General features: G+C 42.8%; 1 protein-coding gene across 2 annotated transcripts in view; it reads right to left on the reverse strand.

Moving 5' to 3' along the window:
• NAV2 (neuron navigator 2) overlaps nt 1-20,208 on the reverse strand; it is an 882,771-nt gene that overhangs the window by 827,616 nt on the left and 34,947 nt on the right. For both annotated transcript variants that reach the window (XM_063728134.1, XM_063728135.1), the window contains one exon: nt 5,223-5,389. The gene's annotated coding sequence lies outside the window, so the exon portion shown is untranslated. The remainder of the gene's footprint in view (nt 1-5,222; nt 5,390-20,208) is intronic.

Below are 20,208 nucleotides of genomic sequence, written 5' to 3' on the forward strand. Positions count from 1 at the left end.
TGTTGACCAATCTATTGTGCAGGCCTTTTTTATTATCAGTAAATAATGAAAGGCTGAAACTGTCCTATTACCAAGACTAATAGTTTCCGTGATTCTCTCCCTCTCCACACCCCACCCTCTGCCAGCTTTTGGTGACCAATTTTTTACCCTGCATTCTGCCTCTGATAACATAGTAGTACTTTCTCTTCCAGGCCTCTCTCCTTCCATCCTCCTTCTCCTCTTCGTCTGCCTTAAAGGATTATTCTGCTTCCCAAATGCGGACACTCACATTGAGGTCTCATCCCTGCCTGCATTCTTGGAAGCAGCTGTAGCCCACAAAGCACAGTCCCCCCAAGCCATGCCTCCAGGGCATCTTCAGGGCCCAGGTGGTCTGCTGGCTCCAGTACTTCTACAATAAGTAGAATTATACAATAAGTGCAATCAGGATAAAGACTAGACTCCCAGCATTCTTCCTTCAGAGTAACATTGACACATTTACTCATAAAGTGAATCTTCCCTTCTCAACTGATTCTCAACTGGTTCATTTAGGGAAGGTGAAGTTTCCACTCAGGAAGCAAAAATAACATCAGAAATTTTAACGAGATAATTTAGTGTAAATCACTGCTCACCAGGAATTGGAGAACTGAGATGGCAGAGAGGATAATGCTGAAGTTTTACAGAGATAACTACAAAGTGGCTATGCCACCATGGCTGGAGGAACAAAGGGAAGAGTCTAGGGCTACTAGGACCTAGAGACATGAAGGAACCCTTCACAGAGATGGAGCCCAGACGTCTGAGGAAGGTATGCCAACAGGCCAGGGCTGGGATCTCCAAGGAGGGACAATGGGACTGGTTCTGAGAGTGTGGAAAAAAAATGAAGACTGGAGCCAGCTGCTCTGCTGAAATGAACTGCCACTGCCAAAGCAAAGAAGCATTGTTGGAGTGATGCTGGCAGGAACTGGAAGCAAACAGGAAGAGGCATATCCCTTTTCTCTTCTCCAGGAAGCAGTCTCCACATAGCACCTTCTAATAGCAGAATCTGATATGGATCCATTTGGCAAAAGGAAAAGGGGTTTGCAGAATCCCATCCCAGCATCACAAAGCTGAGTATTAAAAAGTAGGTGTGAATTTGAGGCACAGTAGCAAGAAACCAATGGAAAGAGAAGGAAAAAGAGGTATAAATGTACAACTTATCAACTGACTGCTCCATAGCTAAACTATGTGAATGTATATTCATGCATGAATACATCATGTTTTAATGATAACCCCCAATTTAAAATAATAATATCTAATATTTACTGAAACTTTGCCAGGTACCAGACAAATGCTAAACTCTTCATATGAATAATCTAATTTATAAGAACCCCAAAGGTAGATACCAAAAAAATCTTAGTTTTACAGATGTGAAAATTAAGACTTAGAGAGGCTAAGTTGCATATGATCCTCAGAAAGTAGTAGAGCCAAGACCAGACCCTGTAAAGTTCATGCACTGTCACTGTATCACCTCTTATCTGCTGAGATCCATAGCTACAAAGTCTTCCATCCTTTCCTCTCCCTTCTCACTAATATAGTCAGGACCTCTCTAGCAAGAGGGCTAAAAGATTCCTCAGTGCTCTCTCTTCAGATGCGCCATACGGCTCCAATTTCATGTACATCAAAACGCAGCATTTCACAGAATTAGAAAAAAAAAAAATTCTGGCCAGGTACGGTGGCTCACACCTATAATCTCAGCACTTTGGGAGGTTGAGGTGGGCAGACTGCTTGAGCTCAGGAGTTCCAGACTAGCCTGAGTTACATAGCAGGACCCCATCTCTACTAACAATACAAAAAAAAAAAATAGCTAGGTGTGGTACTGCATGCCTATGGTTCCAGCTACTTGGAAGGCTGAGGTGGGAAGACTGCTTTAGCCAGGGGGCAGAGGTTGCAGTGAGCCAAGATCATGCCACAGCACTCCAGCCTGGGTGACACAGCGAGACCCTCTCTGTATTTTTTTAATTAAAAAAAAAGAAAGAAAAAAATCTAAAATTCATTTGAAACCAAAAAAGAGCCCAAATGGCCAAAGCAACCCTATGGAAAATAAATAAATAAATAAAGAAGCTGGAGGCATTATACTACCTGACTTCAAACTATACTACAAGGCCACTGTAACTTAAAAAAGCATGGTACTGGTATAAAAGCAGACCACAGGCCAATGGAAAGGGTTAGGGAACCCAGAAATAAAGTGGCACACCCTCAACCATCTGATCTTTAACAAAGCTGACAAAAGCAAGCAATGGGGAACGTACTCCTGATATGGTTTGGCTCTGTCCCCACCCAAATCTTATCTCATATTGTAATCCCCACATGTCGAGGGAAGGGCCTGTTGGGAGGTGATTGGATCATGGAGGCAGTTTCCCCCATGCTGTTCTCCTGATAGTGAGTTCTCAAGAGATATGATAGTTTAAAAATGTGTGGCTTCCTTCACTCTCTCTCTCCTGCCACCATGAAGACGTGCCTTACTTCCCCTTCGCCTTCCACCATGATTGTAAGTTTTCTGAGGCCTCCCCAGCCATGTGGAATTGTGAGTTAATTAAACCTCTTTCCTTTATAAATTACCTAGTCTAAGGTAGTTCTTTATAGCAGTGTGAAAATGGACTAAAACAACTCCCTATTCTATAAATGGTGCCGGGATCACTGGCAAGCTATGCAGAACATTTAAAACTGGACCCCTCCCTTTCATCATATATAAAAATCAACTCAAGATAGATTAAAGATTTAAGTGTAAAACCTAAAACTATAAAAACCCAAGAAGAAAATCTAGGAAATACCATTCTGACATTGGCCCAGGCAAAGACTACATGACAAGACTCCAAAAGCTATTTCAATAAAAACAAAAATTGACAAACGGGACGTAATTAAACTAAAGAGCTTCTGTACACCAAAAGAAACTATCAACAGACAACCTACAGAATGGGAGAAAATGTCTACAAACTATGCATTTGTCAAAGGTCTACTATCCGGAATCTATTTAAAAAAAAAATTAAAACAAATAAACAAGGAAAAAAAACAAATAAACCCATTAAAAAATGGGCAAAGGATATGAACAGAGCCTTCTCAAAAGAAGACATATATGCAGCCAATAAGCATATAAAAAATGCTCAATATCACTAATAATTAGGTAAATGCAAATCAAAACCACAATGAGATACCATCTCACACCAATCAAAATAGCTATCATTAAAAAGTCAAAAATAACAGATACTGGTGAGGTTGCAGAGAAAAGGGAATGCTTATACACTGTTGGTGGGAATGTAAATTAGTTCAGCCACTGTGGAAAGCAGTCTGGAGATTTCTCAAAGAACTTAAAATAGAACTACTGTTCGACCCAGCAATCCCATTATTGGGTATATGCCTAAAGGAGTATATTCTCTACTATAAAGACAAATGCATATATTTATCACAGCACTATTCACAACAGCAAAGACATGGAATCAACCAAGATGCCCATCAACAGTAGACTGGATAAAGAAAATGTTGTATACATACACCATGGAATACTGTGCAGCCACAAAAAATGAAATCATGTCCTTTGCAGCAACATGGATGGAGCTGGAGGTCATTATCCTAAGTAAATTAACACTAGAACAGAAAACCGAATACCACATGTTCTTACTTATAAGTGGGAGCTAAACATTGAGTACACATGGACACGAGGGTTGAAAAACTACCTATTAGGTATTATGCTGATTACCCGGAGGCCAAAATTATCTGTACACCAAACCCTGGGACACATAATTTGCCCATATAACAAACCTGTACATGACCCCCTTAAATCTAAAATAAAAGTTGGAAAGAAAATAACAGCATTAAAGCATGACCAGCATTAAATCACATATACACAACCATACACCAAATGAAAAGCAGAAAAGAATGTTCCCATACATAAATACAATAGTATCAACTGCAGCCAATAAAATAATGATGTGGCAATACATGAGTTAACATGGAAAGATAATCATAGCTAACATTTAACAAGAGCATCCCATATGCTGGGAACTGTATTATGGAATTTTTTTGGCATTAACATATTTAACCCTCAACCTATAGTTAGTATATAGTATACTATTATATAGTATACTATATAATAGGAATTATATATAGGAATATATATAGGAATTATATAGGAATATATAACCTATAGTTAGTATATTCCATCATTATCATATAGTTAGTATATTCCATCATTCTCATATAGTTAGTATATTCCATCATTCTCATATAGTTAGTATATTCCATCATTCTCATATAGTTAGTATATTCCATCATTCTCATATAGTTAGTATATTCCATCATTATCATATAGTTAGTATATTCCATCATTCTCATATAGTTAGTATATTCCATCATTCTCATATAGTTAGTATATTCCATCATTCTCATATAGTTAGTATATTCCATCATTATCATATAGTTAGTATATTCCATCATTATAGTTAGTATATTCCATCATTATCATCTTCATTTTACAGATGAGGAAACTGATGCACCATAGCAATTATGTAACTTGCCAGAGATCATACAGCTAGTAACTGATAGAGTCAAGATCTCAAACAAGACAACCAGACTTCAGAGCATGTGATGTTAACCACCACACTATTCTGATTTCAGTAGAGTATAAAAATTCACAACATGCTATTCAGTGAAAAATAAAGCAGATTAGAGAATAGTATGTATAGTATTATGCATGTCTAATACACATACATGGATATATATACATATGTATTTTTTTATTTTTGTCCATAGGGAAAATTATGGGAGGGCTTATGATAAAATATTAACAATGGTTATCTCAGAGAGGTGGTTTGATTTTTTTTTTTTTTGCTTTCTTGTATTAAACTAACTATGTGTTCTTCTTTTTCTACAATAAACACATTCTTTGTAATAACATTTTAAGATTTTTGTAAATAAATAAGTGTCATCTTGGAGAAAATGATCTGGCAATTTGAACAGCTTTTTAATACTTTGGGTGAAAAAGAAGAGCAAACATGTGTTCCCACAGACATGCACAATAGAAAAGAGATTCAAAAGCATCTACTTTATCCTAGCAAGACAATAAACCAGTCCCTGACAATCATTCCCATATATGAATAAGCCCAGGAGCCAAGTCCCTGGAATTATTTTAAGCATGTTCCATTTTCCACTGCACTGTGAAGAGAATTTGCAAATTTATTAAACATGAGATTATTCCACTTTGAAACTCATACCTCCACGATTCTAATCAAGATGACTTGTTCCCTCTGAACATCTGACATTTGCACACTGGATAGCATTGTTGTGGCAGCTGTGATGTTATCCCTTTCCATCGGTAGTATTCTCTCCAATTTCCCCAAACCATGTGCTGCCTTGGAAACATCATGATTCTTATAGAGATCTAAGCAAAGGGAAATGATAAAAATAATAAAATGTTACACTTAAAGTCTATCTTTCATGCCACCAAGCTGCCTTGCTAAACCCTTCCTCTAGATAAAAAGACAGACAAGCAGCGTGGCCCATACCATGTGTCATCCTCATAATTAACAATTAGAGAAAACACACCGATTTCTGCTCTCTGGATAATTCCGGTCAGAGTAGTTTTCCACCTGAATTAAGCAGATTGCCAAGGCCAATATTTTCATGAACAGAAAGATTGAGCTGCCTATCTAAAGACGCTGACATGAAAGAGGCCTCTGTGAGAGAAAGCAATGAGGCATCTTACCATCAGGGCATCAACTCACATGAAATAAAGGTCTGTGGTAATCCAGGGAATCTTCCCTCTAAAGCAAAGGTTCACAGACTTTTCCTACAAAATGCCAGATGTAAATATTTTCAGCTTTGCAGACCGTATGATCTCTGTCACAACTACTTAACTCTGCTGTTGCAGGGTGAAAGCAGCCATAGACACTGTGTAAAAAGAAATCAGCATGACCATGTTCCAATAAAACTTTATATAAACAGATGGTGGGCCAGATTTGACCCGTGGGCTGTAGTTTGCTGAACCTTCCTCCAAAGTATAGGCTGAGGATCCTCATGGTGTGTCTGCAATATTCAAGGCTGCCTCTGAGGAAAACTATAAAGTTGGCAATATTGTTCTCATTGGCTTATTCAATAAATGCATTGCATCCCTTAAGCCAGGGTCTGGCTTAAGCCTTGAGAATCAGAAATAGAAAAGCAAATAAAACCCCTAGCATTTACATTTGGGAGAGGAAGTACTAAGCAAGTAAACAACATGTAAACAAAAAAAATTTCTGGTAGTGGTAAGTGATATAAAGATGATATAAGTAAAGGCATTGGGTTACTTGCTGGGGCAGGGGAGTCCCGCTTTAGATAGGGTGGTCAGGGAAAACTGAGGAAGGTACTTTTGAGTTCACATGACAGTAAAGAGAAGTAGGTACAAATGCAAAGATCTAGGCAAAGAGTAGGCTCTCAGGTATGGAGAACTCAAATGCAAAGAGGACTAAGGCAGAAAAAGGCTTAGTGGGTTTGAGGAGCAAAGAGCCCTGACGCAAAAAGACTGCCAGTTGGAGAATTTCTTGAGGTAAGGAGTTTGAGACCAGCCTGGGCAACACAGCAAGACCCCATATCTTAAAAAAATAAAATAATAAATTAGCCAGGGGTAATGTAGTCTCAGCTTCTTGGGAGGCTGATGCAGGGGGATAGGTGGAATCCACAAGTTTAAGGCTGCAGTGAGTCACGATTGCACCACTACACTCCAGCCTGGGTGACAGAGCAAGACTCTGACTCTAAAGAAAAAAAAGTAAAGGAAGTACAAGACAGGTCCATGTCAAGGAGAACTAACTGATGGAGTCCTCCAGCCTCTACAGGTCTATAACCTGGACTACTGGTGTGAATATGGCTTGCCCTGCAGAGCCACCAACGCTTCATCAAGGGTCTCCTGCAGTCCTTGAAGTTTAAACCCAGATGGGGCTGAGGTTAAGGGCACATCAGAGAGAAAGGACAGTAGCCAGGCAAGGAAGGCGCCAGAGGAGGAGGGCCTTGCCTTCACCTGTGTCTTTGCCAGGTCAGACTTTCCTTCTGAGTCTACCCAGTGATTCCAATGGGCTTCAGCTCCTGCTATGATCCAGGCTCAAATCACAAGATTGCTTCTCTTTGAGATCATCAAAAGTGCAAACACAGAGAGTGACCGTAGGGTTCTCAGCTTGGTGTCTGCTCTCTCCTTATGTCTGCTGAGGCATATTTCACTCTTTTCTTTCCACTCCAGTGGTCTTGGAGCACAATAAAAAATCTAAAATATTTGTATTCCATTTGAGTTAATACCACATTTTCTGTAATTATCCCCGCTGCTAAAATCATTTTATTGTGTGCTTTTTGAGTGAGAGGGAGGGGGTGGGGGATCAAATTAATTCTTTGGCAACAAAAATCTAATTAATCAAAAACTGTTCATAGTCATTTAGAGCCTCTTCAGTCTGTGGAAACTGCAGCCAAAAAAAGAGTAAGAACACTTAGTTTGGTAGTGAAAAAAAATCAGGTACTTTTTAAGATACCAGTTTTTATGAATGTGCAAGTGAGAGGCTGGGTAGGTAAAGGAGAGGAGGGTTTTTGCAGTCAGTCTGAGCTGGGCTTGAATCGCATATCTGCCATTTCCTGGCTGCATGACCTTGAGGAAGTTACTTTGTCCATCTGGTCCTCAGTTTTCCCATCTATGAAATGGAAATAATGATGTCCTCTCTTAGGGTCAGTGGAGAGATTGAGATGATGTCTGTAAAACCTTTACAGGTGTTTGTCACATGTTAATGATGGTTTATTAGCATCCCCCAAGCACTGCTGCTATTACATAAATTACAAATTTTTGGGGAGACAGTTTTTAAGCTTTTTCAGAAATGTTCTTTAGGCTGGGCACAGTGGCTCATGCCTGTGATCTCAGCATTTTGGGAGGCCAAGGTGGGTGGATGACTTGAGCTCAGGAGTTGGAGACCAGCCTGGGAAACATGATGAAACCCTGTCCCTACAAAACATGCAAAACTTAGTCAGGCTTAATGGTACGTGCTTGTAGTCCCAGCTACTCAGGAGGCTGAGGTGAGAGGATCACTTGAGTCCGGGAGGCAGAGGATGCAGTGAGCTGAGACCCCACCACTGCACTCCAGCCTGCATAACAGAGTGAGACCCTGCCTCAAAGAAAAAAAAGTTCTTTAATATATATACATACATATATATGCACATTGTGTATATATATCCTTTAACTAAATGTATTATGATTTTAGAAATACATACTGAGGAAAAAAAGAGATAAAGAGATTTAGCTGACGGAATGTTCATCATGCTATTGACTCTAATAGAAAATAAGAAAATCTAAATGTCCTAAAATAGGGATTAGTAAAATCATGCTACACCCATAAAATGGACAATCACTCTTCATATCACTGCCAAAGAGGAATGTTTATTGATGAAAATATGTGCTCATAGTTAAATCAGGGGAGGCACAGGAAGCCAGTTACCCATTTGTAAAGTATAAACCATATTTATTTTGTTAAAAATATTTTGTACCTGTGTATGTGTATATATACAAACTCATACACACACACACACACAAAGAGGGAGAGAGAGAGAGAGAGAGAATGTTCTGGAAGTATGACCAAAGGTTTTTTTTTTTTTTAATTTTTAATCTTCAACTTTTATTTTAAGTTCAGGGGTACATGTGCAGGATGTGCAGGTTTGTTACATAGGTAAACGTGTGTCCTGGTGGTTTGCTGCACAGATCATCCCATCATCTAGGTATGAAGCCCAGCATCCATTGGCTGTTCTTCCCTATGTTCTCCCTCCTCCCACTCCCCGTCTGGCTCTACCCATCCAGCTAAGCTGCCGGATCAGAGTTCCTTCTGCAACAACTCTCAGCAGCAGCACGCTGAGCAGTAAGATGAAGGCAGGGCTGTGATTTTTCCCAGAATTGGAGATCAGTTTGGGGAGTACTAAGCTACAAACAAAGCCAGAATTGCATTTTGGAGAAAGAGAGGGAGGGGAAAAGTTACAAAAAATAAGAAAAAAGGAAAGACAGACAAAAAATACATATATTAGCAAAGGATCACTATCCAGGTCTTACCCATATTCTCCCTTTATGACTGAAGCCTATACTTATTCCACAACAAGCCCCTAGGCTATAGTTGCAGGATCCCCTGTCATCTCCATGCTGAGTCCATGGAAATTCCAAGTGGGGGAGGGAAACATGCTTTGAGCATGGCTGGGCAAGGCAGAAGGGTAATGTTGTCCTAAGAATGGAAGGCTCTGATAGAAGTTTGAAGGCATGTCTTTGAGACTTTCAAGAGCGTTCCTACAGACTCCTGCAAAACATGAAGCAGATGCCCATAATAAAATGGTATCCTGCTAGATCTCTGATGGAAGAAACAAACCTTGAAGCAAAAGAACCTCTACATTAGATGGAGCATTTCAGCTTAATGGTAAAAGAGAAAGCAGTAAATGCAAAATTGGAAGAATAATAATAAAATCCACAAAACAACCTGACTTGGACGGTCTGTATTTATTCATTTAATTCAACAAATACTATGTGTGTCTTAATGTGCTGGGCCTATGAGAGTTACCAAGAAGTCTAGGACAAGATCAGTCCTCATGAGCTCACCATCTAATGGATATGTTTCTTCAGGTTCCTTCATGCAGCAGATTGAGTTTTCCAAAAGTAATCAGCCACATAATAGTTCTGATCACACATCTTTCAAAACCTTGCTACTCCTCTATCAAAAAGGGGAGTCTATTTCCCCTTCTTTAGTGTCTGGATGGGCCTTTGTGACTACCTTGACAAGTAGAATGTAGCAAAACTGATGCTGTACATCTTCTGAGGCTATATGTTAAAAGATGGTGCTTTCCACCTGGTTCTTTTTGGAAGGACTCTCACTTGTGGGTTGGCAGAGGCAGTGCCATCATGCTGTGAAGAAGCTCAAACTAGTCCATACAGGGAGACTTTTAGAGAGACCTATGTGGAGAGGAACTGAGGCCCCCAGACTCAAGCCAGCCTTAGTCACCAGATATGGTAGTGGGCGGGCCTTCAGATGGGTGTAGCCTCTAGCCTTCAGGTCTTCTGGCTGAGGCTCTAGACATCATGGAGCAGCAACAAGTCATCCCTGCTGTGCCTTGTCTGCATTTATGACCCATAGAATCTATAAGCTTGATAAATCGTCTTATCCTAAATTTTGGAGTAATCTGTTACTCAGCCATAGTAAGTGGAACATCTTGGTCTCTTGAAGTTTAGGGTTTTAGAACCAGGCAGACCTGTTTTTAAATCCTGGCCCTGAGATTTTCCAGTTGCAGGAGGCTGGCAAAGTTATTTAATCTGTGTGAGCCTCACTTTTCCTCTCTGTAAAATGGGTGTAACATCTACCTCGCATGGCTGCCTTGACAAATAAATGCTGCAATGTGTATAAAGCAGCTAGCCTGGTACTGTAGAAACAGAGAGAAACTGCTGTGGGCAGTCTGGGAGAGGATTCATCCTTAAGGACTAGAGTTGTCAGATAAGCATCCTTGAAACAGGTGAGATGAGCATGACCTGGAAGAGTCTGGCCAGGAGGAGAGGAGGTGCAGGGCTTCCAGGTGGGCCCAGAGGGGCATCACCCTGGAGGGATCCCCTCCCACCTTGTGGGCCAGGTCTAGATGGGCTTGCCTGGCTCCCTGCCCCCAAGCCCTGCAGTCTAATCCAGCAGCCACTTGACAGTTATTTGGAGCTTCTGCTTTGTTCTGGAAACAATTCTGGCCCAAGCCAGGGGAAGAGTAATTTTGATGCCCTAGTGACAGTTCCTGCCCGCTCTGTCCAACTTCTCCAGGAAACAGCTAACCAAGGCACCTGCTGAGAATCCTGGAAAAAATCATGGCAACTGCCCAGGGACTCTCCCACCTCTCTGACCTCCCACCCGCTTCTGACCTGAGCTTTGCCCCGCTTCCATCCGTGTACCTGCTCTGCGCATTTGTGGAAGGAACTTGGCTTCCCCAGCCTGAATTTAAATGCCCTCTGAGGACTCTGGCTCCTCCCCAGTTTTCTGGTTCTTCCTGCCCGACCCTACCCTCAAAACCAGCCTAACCATACTAATAATAAGCAGCTACCATTTATTGACCACCCATGCCAGGCAATTCCTCACATTATCTCCTGTAAACTCCAGCAGCCTTCTGAGGCTGGTATCAATAATCCCATTTAAGATGAAGAAACAAATGTCACTCAGAGAAATTAATTAATTAGCCCAAGGACACAAAGGAGATAGTGATAGAGACTCTGGGATTCCCCCAAGTCAGCATATTCTTTATTTTTATTTTTATTTTTTGAAACGAAGTCTTGCTCTGTCACTCAGGCTGTAGTGCAGTGGCACGATCTCAGCTCACTGCAATCTCCGCCTCCTGGGTTCAAGTGATTCTCCTCCCTCAGCCTCTTGAGTAACTGGGACTACAGGTGTGCGCCACCATGCCCAGCTAATTTTTGTATTTTTAGTAGAGACTGTGTTTCACCATGTTGGCTAGGCTGGCCTCGAACTCCTGACCTCAGGTGATCTGCCCATCTCGGCCTCCCAAAGTGCTGGGATTACGGGTGTGAGCCACTGCGCCCGGCCCAAATCTGCATCTTCTTAACCCTGGTATCACGCTCACTAACTCAGCCTACTTAGCATGCACACACTCACCCTACAGCCTGCAGTTGTACCACATCATTCCTCACTGCCTCCTCCCACCTCTGGCCTGAACTACTTCCCTGAGAGCCTGCAAGAAGCTGTCTGGACACTGTCTGTCTGGCACTACCTGCTTGTCTTAGTTCCTTTCTTGGCAGCCAGGACCCTCATCTCCAACAGCCAGGTTACCTAGGATGACGCAGGTGCTTGAAGTGGATCTACTGCAGGTGATGGGAAGAAGATGGGCTAGGATGGGAGAACTACCACAATGTCTCAAGAATATAGAGGCAGGCTCTGGGGGTTGGCCTTCCCAGTCCTGGCCTTTCCTGAGATGTCACTGCAGGGCATCTGGTAATCAGCCACACCTGTAGATAAGACCAGCAGCCCAGAAATTCTCAGATTCATGGTTTTTATGGGGTGGAAAAAGAAAATATCCTTGACATTCCAGGCAGTCCTTCTCAGTTACTGCTAATTATCAAAGCAATTGTCAAGCTATTTACTGGAAACTGCCCCCCTCATTACAACTAAGTTAGAAAGTTACTTCCAACTATCAGGAGTCTGAGACAACTAGACGAAGTAACATGGAAGGTGTTTAATAACTATTTGAATGAATGAATGAATATGTGAATGTATGCATGCATGAACAAACTCACTGCAAGCTCCACGAGGACAGATGCCAGATCTGCTTTGCCTGTCTCTATACTTCCAGTTTCCAGCCCTGTCTCCTGTAATAAATTATTTGGGGGATGGGGATTATTATCGTCTGGGGTGAACTGATAAAGACCTGGTCCTCAGGGGTGGCAGAAGGAAGGGGAAGATGAAAGAGGCCCTGAGAAGGAAAAAAAAAAAAAAAAGGCAAACCAGATGACAGATTTAGTCATGGATGTTTGAGGAAAGAGAAAAAGACTAGGATGTCCCTGAGTTTAGAGCATAGGATACCAGGAGACACAGGAGGCTCTGGCCCATCAGGCAGGGGAGGAAAGGGGACGATTATTAAAAGGGGCACAGGCCCAGTGTCAGCATCAGTGGATATTTGTCAGAGGACAGGAAGGAAGGCACACTGAGCTCCAGGGGCTGTAAGGATCTCACAGGACAATGTCTAGCAGGTAGCTGACTAGAGAGGGCCACCCCCAAGGAAGTCCTCTGCAGAAGTGATAATTGAGGCTGGCAGAGAAGGGAGGGGAGGAGGGAAGTCACTGGGGAGGAGGAGGAGGTGAAGTGCCAAAGAGGTGGGCACGTTTAGCAGGAGAGGAAAATGCTCAGTTGGCACGTTGTGACCATTTTCTGTGAAAAAGAAGGGTTTGCCATGTGAGGGAGGGGACTGGCATGATGCTGTGAGGGGCCATTGACCAAAGTTGCAGAATCCCTAACTAAAGCTACAGGGACCCCAAGACCACAGGAACAAGCAGAGACTGTGGGAAGAGACCCAGTGGGTAGAGGAAGGGGAGTGTGAAAGGCAGTCAAGTCAGAAAGGCCAAAAGCAGTATCAAAAGATCAAAGCCAGTCTGGGAAAGAAAGGAGAGCTGGGTCAGGGAATTAGAGGGCCAACCCAGAAAGGCTGGACAACTGTTTAGGGTATAGGAGCTCAAAAGACCAGACAGGAGGAATGGCCTCAAAGAGAAAGACCAGCACCAGGGAGACAAAACCATAGGGATGCAAATTCCAGCCCAGCAGCAAGTATTTTTTACATCCAAAGATGGGACAGAGTAACAAAGATATGAATTTCCCCCTCACTTGGGGTATTTGACCCAAGGCTGGATGCCCGTTGGAAGGCATCCGCAGAGCACACTGGCTTCATCTAGGGTATTGGACAAAGGACCTTTAGGGTCTGTCCTGCCCTGAGACTCAAATTCTCAGCAGCCACCCTGTCACTCTTCAGTATGTCTATCACCCTTCATTCATGTTCAGCACTGCCTTTTCACCAGCTCATACCTTCGTTTTTACCTATTAATTTATAATCTCACTCCCCACCTCCAGCCACCATGTTATTATCTATTACTACAAAACAAATTGTTATGGGCTGCTTATTTATTTGTGTCTTCCCAAAATTCATATATTGAAGCCCTAATTCCCAATAGGAGGTGGGGCTCTTGGGAGTGATTCAATTTAGATGAGGTCATAAGGGAAGAGCCCACGTGATAGGAGTAATATCCTTATAAGAAGAGAAAGATGGCCGGGCTCAGCGGCTCATGCCTGTCATCCCAGCACTTTGGGAGGCCAAAGCAGGAGGATCACATGAGGTCAGGAGTTAGAGACCCAACCTGGCCAACATGGAGAAACCCCATCTCTACTAAAAATACAAAAAAATTAGCCACGTGTGGTGGCACACATTGGTAATCCCAGCCACTCGGGAGGCTGAGGTGGGAGGATTGCTTGAACCCAGGAGGCAGAGGCTGCAGTGAGATGAGATCATCACACTGCACTCTAGCCTGGGCGATGGAGCGAGACTCCATCTTAAAAAAAAAAAAAAAAAGAAGACACTAAAGCTGTGTCTTTCACTCATGTGAGGACACAGTAAGAAGGTGGCTATCTATAAGCCAGGAACAGGGCCCTCACCAGACACTGGATCTGCCAGCACCCTAATCTCAGAGTTCCCAGCCTCCAGAACCATGTGAGATAAATGTTTGTTCTTAAGCCACCTAGTCAATGGTATTTTGTTTTAGCACTCAGAACTGACTAAGCCAGAAATTGCCCCAAAACTTAATAACTTAACATTAAAAACATTTACTATCTCACAGTTTCTGTGGGCCAGGAATCCAGGAATGGCTAGCTAGAGCCTATGGCTTTGAGCCTCACAGGCTGCAATCAAGGTTTTGGCTGGGGCTACAAGTGCCCTCAAGCCTCCACTAGAAAGATCTGCTTCCTAGCTCACCCCTGTGGACAATGGAGTGAGGCCTCAGTTTCTCATGAGCTATTGGTCAGAGGCCACCCTCAGTTCCTTGCCACGTAGGCCTCTCCATCGAGCATCTCACAACAGGGCAGCAAGCTTCATCAGAGCAAGTGAGAGGGCAAGAGACAGAGAATGCTGTTGAGATAAAAGGCAGTCTTTTGTAGCCCAATCAGAAGTGATGTCCCATCACTTTTGCCGTATTCTGTTTCTCAGAAGCAAGTCACTAGGTCCACACCACATTCAAGAGCTAGGCTGTGACTGCCAGGAGTCATGGTTCTTACTGAGAACCACATCAGCAGCCTCATGCCATGCTCCTGCACCCACCCATCACCAAGGGCAAGCTCCATGACAGCAGAAACCTCATCTGTCTTGTTCTCCACCCTACCTCAGTACCTCACTCCTAGTAGATGTTTGATATCTATTTTTTAAGGAATAAATAAAGTAACCAAACTATAAGCTCCAGGAGCTCCCAGTATTGCACCCTTGAATACATGCCTGTATTTTTTTTTTCAAATTTTATTTTTAATTGACAAGTAATTGTATATATATATGGGATACAACCTGATGTTTTGATATATGTACACAATATGGAATGATTAAATCAAACTAATTAACATGTCCATCACCTCACATACTTATCATTTTGGGAGGAGTGTGAACATTTAAAATCTACTCTCAGTAATTTTGAAATATACATTACTAAATGCTTGTTGAATGAATGAATGATCTGAATGTCCTTTGGTGAATATTTGACACAGTCCCTAAATCACTAGATAAAAAAATATAGGAGACTGAGTGGCTTCATGAGTACCGTGAAAAATAAGAGTTTTTTAGATATAATGACCCATAAATCCTCATTCCAAACCACGTGTCCATGGGGCCATTTTGCAGATGCTTAAATGACTTAGGAATCTCCCTGGAAGATATGTGGGAAGAGAGCTTGCTGTCACTAGAGAAAGGAATGGAAAGCAGACCTTTATCCTCTTACCAGGTTGTGGCAGGGGCTCCAGAGAGTTTACATTTTAAATTTGCATAATTGTTTCCCCTTGATTGGCTCCCCTTCCTGCTAAGGCTGGTGTCCTGGAGATACATGTCCGAATGACAAGTATATTGCCAATGCAGACCAGATCTGTGCATCACTGCTGCTGCTGCTGCTGCTGCTGCTGCTGCTGCAGTCAGCTGATTGGCAAGCCTATTAAAATACAGAGAGCCCCAAATGAGCAACTTTGGGGAACTGGAGGGGGAGGCTGGTAAGAACATGTCTTTCCCACCCCCACCCCACCTCTACCACAGCTGTTAATTGCAAAGGGGAGCCTTGATAAATGAAAGTGAAAACAGATACACAACTCAACAGGTGTTTATTAAAGAAATAGCAAATGGCAAGATGCCAGCACGGATAAGCTTCACTATAATCAGTGTATTTACTTCACCAAAAAAAAAAAAAAAAAAAAAAAATTCGTCTGGGCTGCTTTTAAGGCTGATAAACTCATTATGCAAAGTTTCAGCCTCCACAGAACTGAGGCTTTTCTATATGTTAATTCATTTCAGTAAATAATTAGTCTGTTTGGCTGAGGAAACACATGTCTCCATAATTTAATAATTGGGAGGATTATTACATGTGATTAATAGGAGTCATAAACTAACACTGAGAGTTTCAAACCATTTTTTTTCACTTTGAACAGATATAATAAAGAAGGCTGATGGGAAGGTAGGGAAGATTCTCCTGCCCTTCACCCCCACCTCCTTCTCCTTTTTTTTTTAGAGTTGGGAAAGCAGTGCCCAGAACAGGAGAGGTTGTCTTTCTTCCCCACCGGAGGTCTAACTCTGATACATGGTCTGCTTCTCTTTGGAGCTTTGAAATGTGCCTCAGTGTGTCTAAGTGTGTCTGTATGTAAGAGGTGAGAAAGGAAGAAGAAAGAGAAGAAGAAAGAGAAGAGGACTAAAAACAGAGACAAAGAGAGAGGAAAGAATTTGAGTGACTGGTTCCTCCAGGCCAGAGGCTCCCAAATGCCCATCTGAGCCCAGACCTGTCTCTTCACTGTGGATCAGTGACGTTTACCCCAATCCTCAGTGAAATGGGAAAAAAATTAGAGCAATGTAGTAACTTTTTCATAGAACCAATATGTATCCAATGATTTAAAATTCTAGGATCACCCTTCACACAATTGAAGTCTTTAAATGACCTTTTATGAAATAACAATTGTTGGTAATATCTTTCTCCGTCTCCTTACTTGGAAAAATGAAAAGCTGGCAGCTTTTAACCACTTCCCCACAATATTTTTTGGCATTTTTAGTTTAGAAATGTATTAATACCAAGTCTGTAAAGCTTCAAAGTCCCTAGAATCAGAGAGAACCATTTGGTCTCAAGAGTAAAACCACCCTGGGCCAGATTTCCAAATATGATTTTTCTGGGCTACTTCCTTGTTCAGTAAATGGGTGGTCATTAACCTACATATTAATCCAGCAATTCAAAAATATTAATTGAGCATCTACCGTGTAATAACCACTATTCTTAGCACTGATGATAAAGCAACTGATGTATTTTAGTAAACCATCATCTATTTTGTTGCAGGAGTGTTAGTTACCCCTATAAATGTAGAGATTTCCTATATGTGACTGCTATAGTTTGGATGTTTGTCCCCCAAACGTCATGTTGAAATTTGATCTCCAGTGTTGAAGGTGGGGCCTAATGGGAGGTGTTTTGGTCATGGGGATGGATCCCTCATGAATGGCTTGGTGCCCCCTTGAGGTAATGTGTTCTCTGTTAGTTCCCAGGAGAACTGATTGTTACAAAAAGCCTGGCACCTCCCTCATCTCCCTTGCTTCCTGTCTCACCACATGACCTCTGCACACACCAGTTCCCCTTCCCCTTCTGCAGTGAGTGGAGACAACCTGAGACCCTCACCAGAAGCCATCAACCGATGCCAGCTCCATGCTTCTTGTACAGCCTGCAGAACTGTCAGCCAAATGAACCTCTTTTCTTTATAAATCATCCAGGCTCAGGTATACCTGAATCCATAGCAACACAAATGGACTAAGACAGTGACTGAGGCAACATCTACAGTGCCTGGTTCTTACACGGGATCAATACATATTTGTTGGCTAAATGAATAAACATACTACACATGGTTGTTATGAGATAACAGATATGTAGGATCTTTACATATTACAATATTGTTGTCGTTTATCCTGCCAAGAAATGGACCTTTCATGCCCAGGTAGGGCCAGCAGAGAAGTCCTAAGTATCAATAGCTTACAAGAAGCCACCTGAACTGGGCCCATATTATCATTTCAGACACATTGGCTACTCTATTAGTCCGTTTTCATGCTGCTGATAAAAACATACCTGAGATGGGTAATTTTTAAAGAAAAAGAAGTTTAATGGACTCACAGTTCCACGTGGCTGGGGAGGCCTCACAATCATGGCAGAAGGCCATGCCTCACATACATGGCAGCAGGAAGAGAGAATGAGAGCCAGGTGAAAGGGGTTTCCCCTTATAAAATCATCAGATTTTGTGAGACTTATTCACTACCACGAGAACAGGATGGGTGACACTGCCTCCATGATTCAATTATCTCCCACTGGGTCCCTCCCATGACACATGGGGATTATGGGAGCTACAATTCAACATGAAATTTGGGTAGGGACACAGCAAAACTGTATCAACTACCCAGCTCCCCTAAATGCCCACCAAGGACCCATTGGCTCTTCCAAGCCCTAGCCCCAGCCCCAGATCCCTGTCTTGATCTTTGACCCCTGATGTCCTGATCTCAGCCATTCTCATTCCCGACCTTTCCCAGTCCCGCCATCCATGTCTGTTCTGGCCAGAGAGATGCTGGTCTACCAGTCCACCATCCAGCTCAACTAGAATCTGCTTCAGATTGGGACACGTTGGTTTTGGCAGAGGCTGGGGGGCTGGGGCTGCATCTTATCCAACATGCCTCCTCTTTTCTAAGGATATAGTGAATCTAATAAAGTACAAGCTCTGCCACTTTGTAGGCACTAGCATCCTAGGCCAGGATTGCTCTTCCTGTGAAAGTAGCACACCTAGAAGCTTCAGAGAGGTAAAAGCTTCAAACCCCATTAACTCATTCAAATACATTTAATTTGTATCTAATATGCCTAATGTACCTAATAAATGCGAGTCATTGTGCTAGGCACTGGGCATACAGCAATGAACAAAGCAGGCAAAGATCTCTGGCCTTGTGATGCTTCATTTCCAGTAGATAGATAGAAATGCATATACAATAAAATGCCAAGGAGTGATCAGTGTTATGGAGAAAAACAAGGCAGGCCAAGGGGGCAATGTGGCAGAGAGGGCCTCTCTGAGGAGGTACATTTGAGGTAGACAGTGGGGGAAAGGCATATCCGGCAGAGGGAACAGCAAGTGCAAAAGCCCTGAGGCCTAAGTGTGCTGGAATGTTTTAGAAATGGCAAAAGGCGGCCAATGAAGTGACATTCCAGGGGCTACAGAGTGGAAGAGAGAAGACAGTGGGCAGCCAGCTCAATGGCACCTTGTGGCCCATGGTTAGAACTCTGGATTTATTCTCAATATTTAGGGAACCAATGACAAATTTTCTGATAAATTAAAAGTAAGGAGAGGCTTGAGCCGAAATCTGGCCTGGCCAACATAGTCATGAAAGAAGCAGCTCATCTTCAGAGAAGTCCTTCCAGCCCTTTCTTCCTCCTGCGCTTTTCAGCCCCGACCTGACACCCTTTGCCCTCACCCCAGGTCTCTTGTCTCTCCTTTGCACTATTCATTTGGTCACTGACTCATCAGCAAACAATCCTGGAGGTAGGGGATGATAATCATGTGCTAAGCACCATGTCATGGCCAGGACTGGTTACTGGGATATACACAATCAGAAGGCAGCCTGGCTTGAGATCATACTGGACATGGGCTCAGAGGAGCTGATTCTATCCAGCTTTGCCATTTAGCAGGCTTTGTTTTTAAATAGAAACTGCAATAACTGCTCTGCTCTCATGCAGTTCTGAGGAGCCAGTGATGAAACTGGAGTGGCAGTGCTTTAGGTAAACTGTATAGCAAGATGCCCATGTCAGCTGCTCATGCCAAAGTGATTATAGTCATTAAGCCCTAAACCTGCCTATAGGACCTCACCCTTGCAGCTAAGTGCCTTCATAAACACCATCTTTCTTACTGCCCTGGGTCCTGGGCCCCAGAAATGTCACACCTCCATTCCCTCCTTCAAACTCCCCTAACCTCACTGTTGCTCAACTCTAGGAAATACTGATCTTTCAGATCCCAGAGGTCACAGAAAACTTGCACAAGTGTAGGGCGTGGCCTCGTGTGTGACACACCCAGCACTATGCTAGCACCTTCTGTAGACACATACCTCAACAGCCTCACCCACAGCAAGAACAACACACACTGCACCAAAAGGGCCCTTGGGCACATACCTACCCTCTGCTTAGCTGATCAGCTGATCCATGTAATGGGGATGTTTTTTCATTCATTCATTCATTTGTTGAGTCATCAAACATTTCTTCAGAGGCTTCCCTGGGCCAGCTCTCTGGTGGGTCCTGAGGTTCCGGCCATGACGTCTATGGCCTGGCCCTGGCATATGGAGGCCTGAGATCTACTTGGGACAGACTCTGGAAGACTGCTTTATGGCCATGGCCATCTCATCAGCAAGTAGGAGCTATGGGAAACTGCATCCATCTGAGGGGTCAGCGATGGCAAGGCTGCC

Source organism: Pongo abelii, chromosome 9, assembly GCF_028885655.2.
Source record: "Pongo abelii isolate AG06213 chromosome 9, NHGRI_mPonAbe1-v2.0_pri, whole genome shotgun sequence".
NCBI classification, from domain to species: domain Eukaryota; kingdom Metazoa; phylum Chordata; class Mammalia; order Primates; family Hominidae; genus Pongo; species Pongo abelii.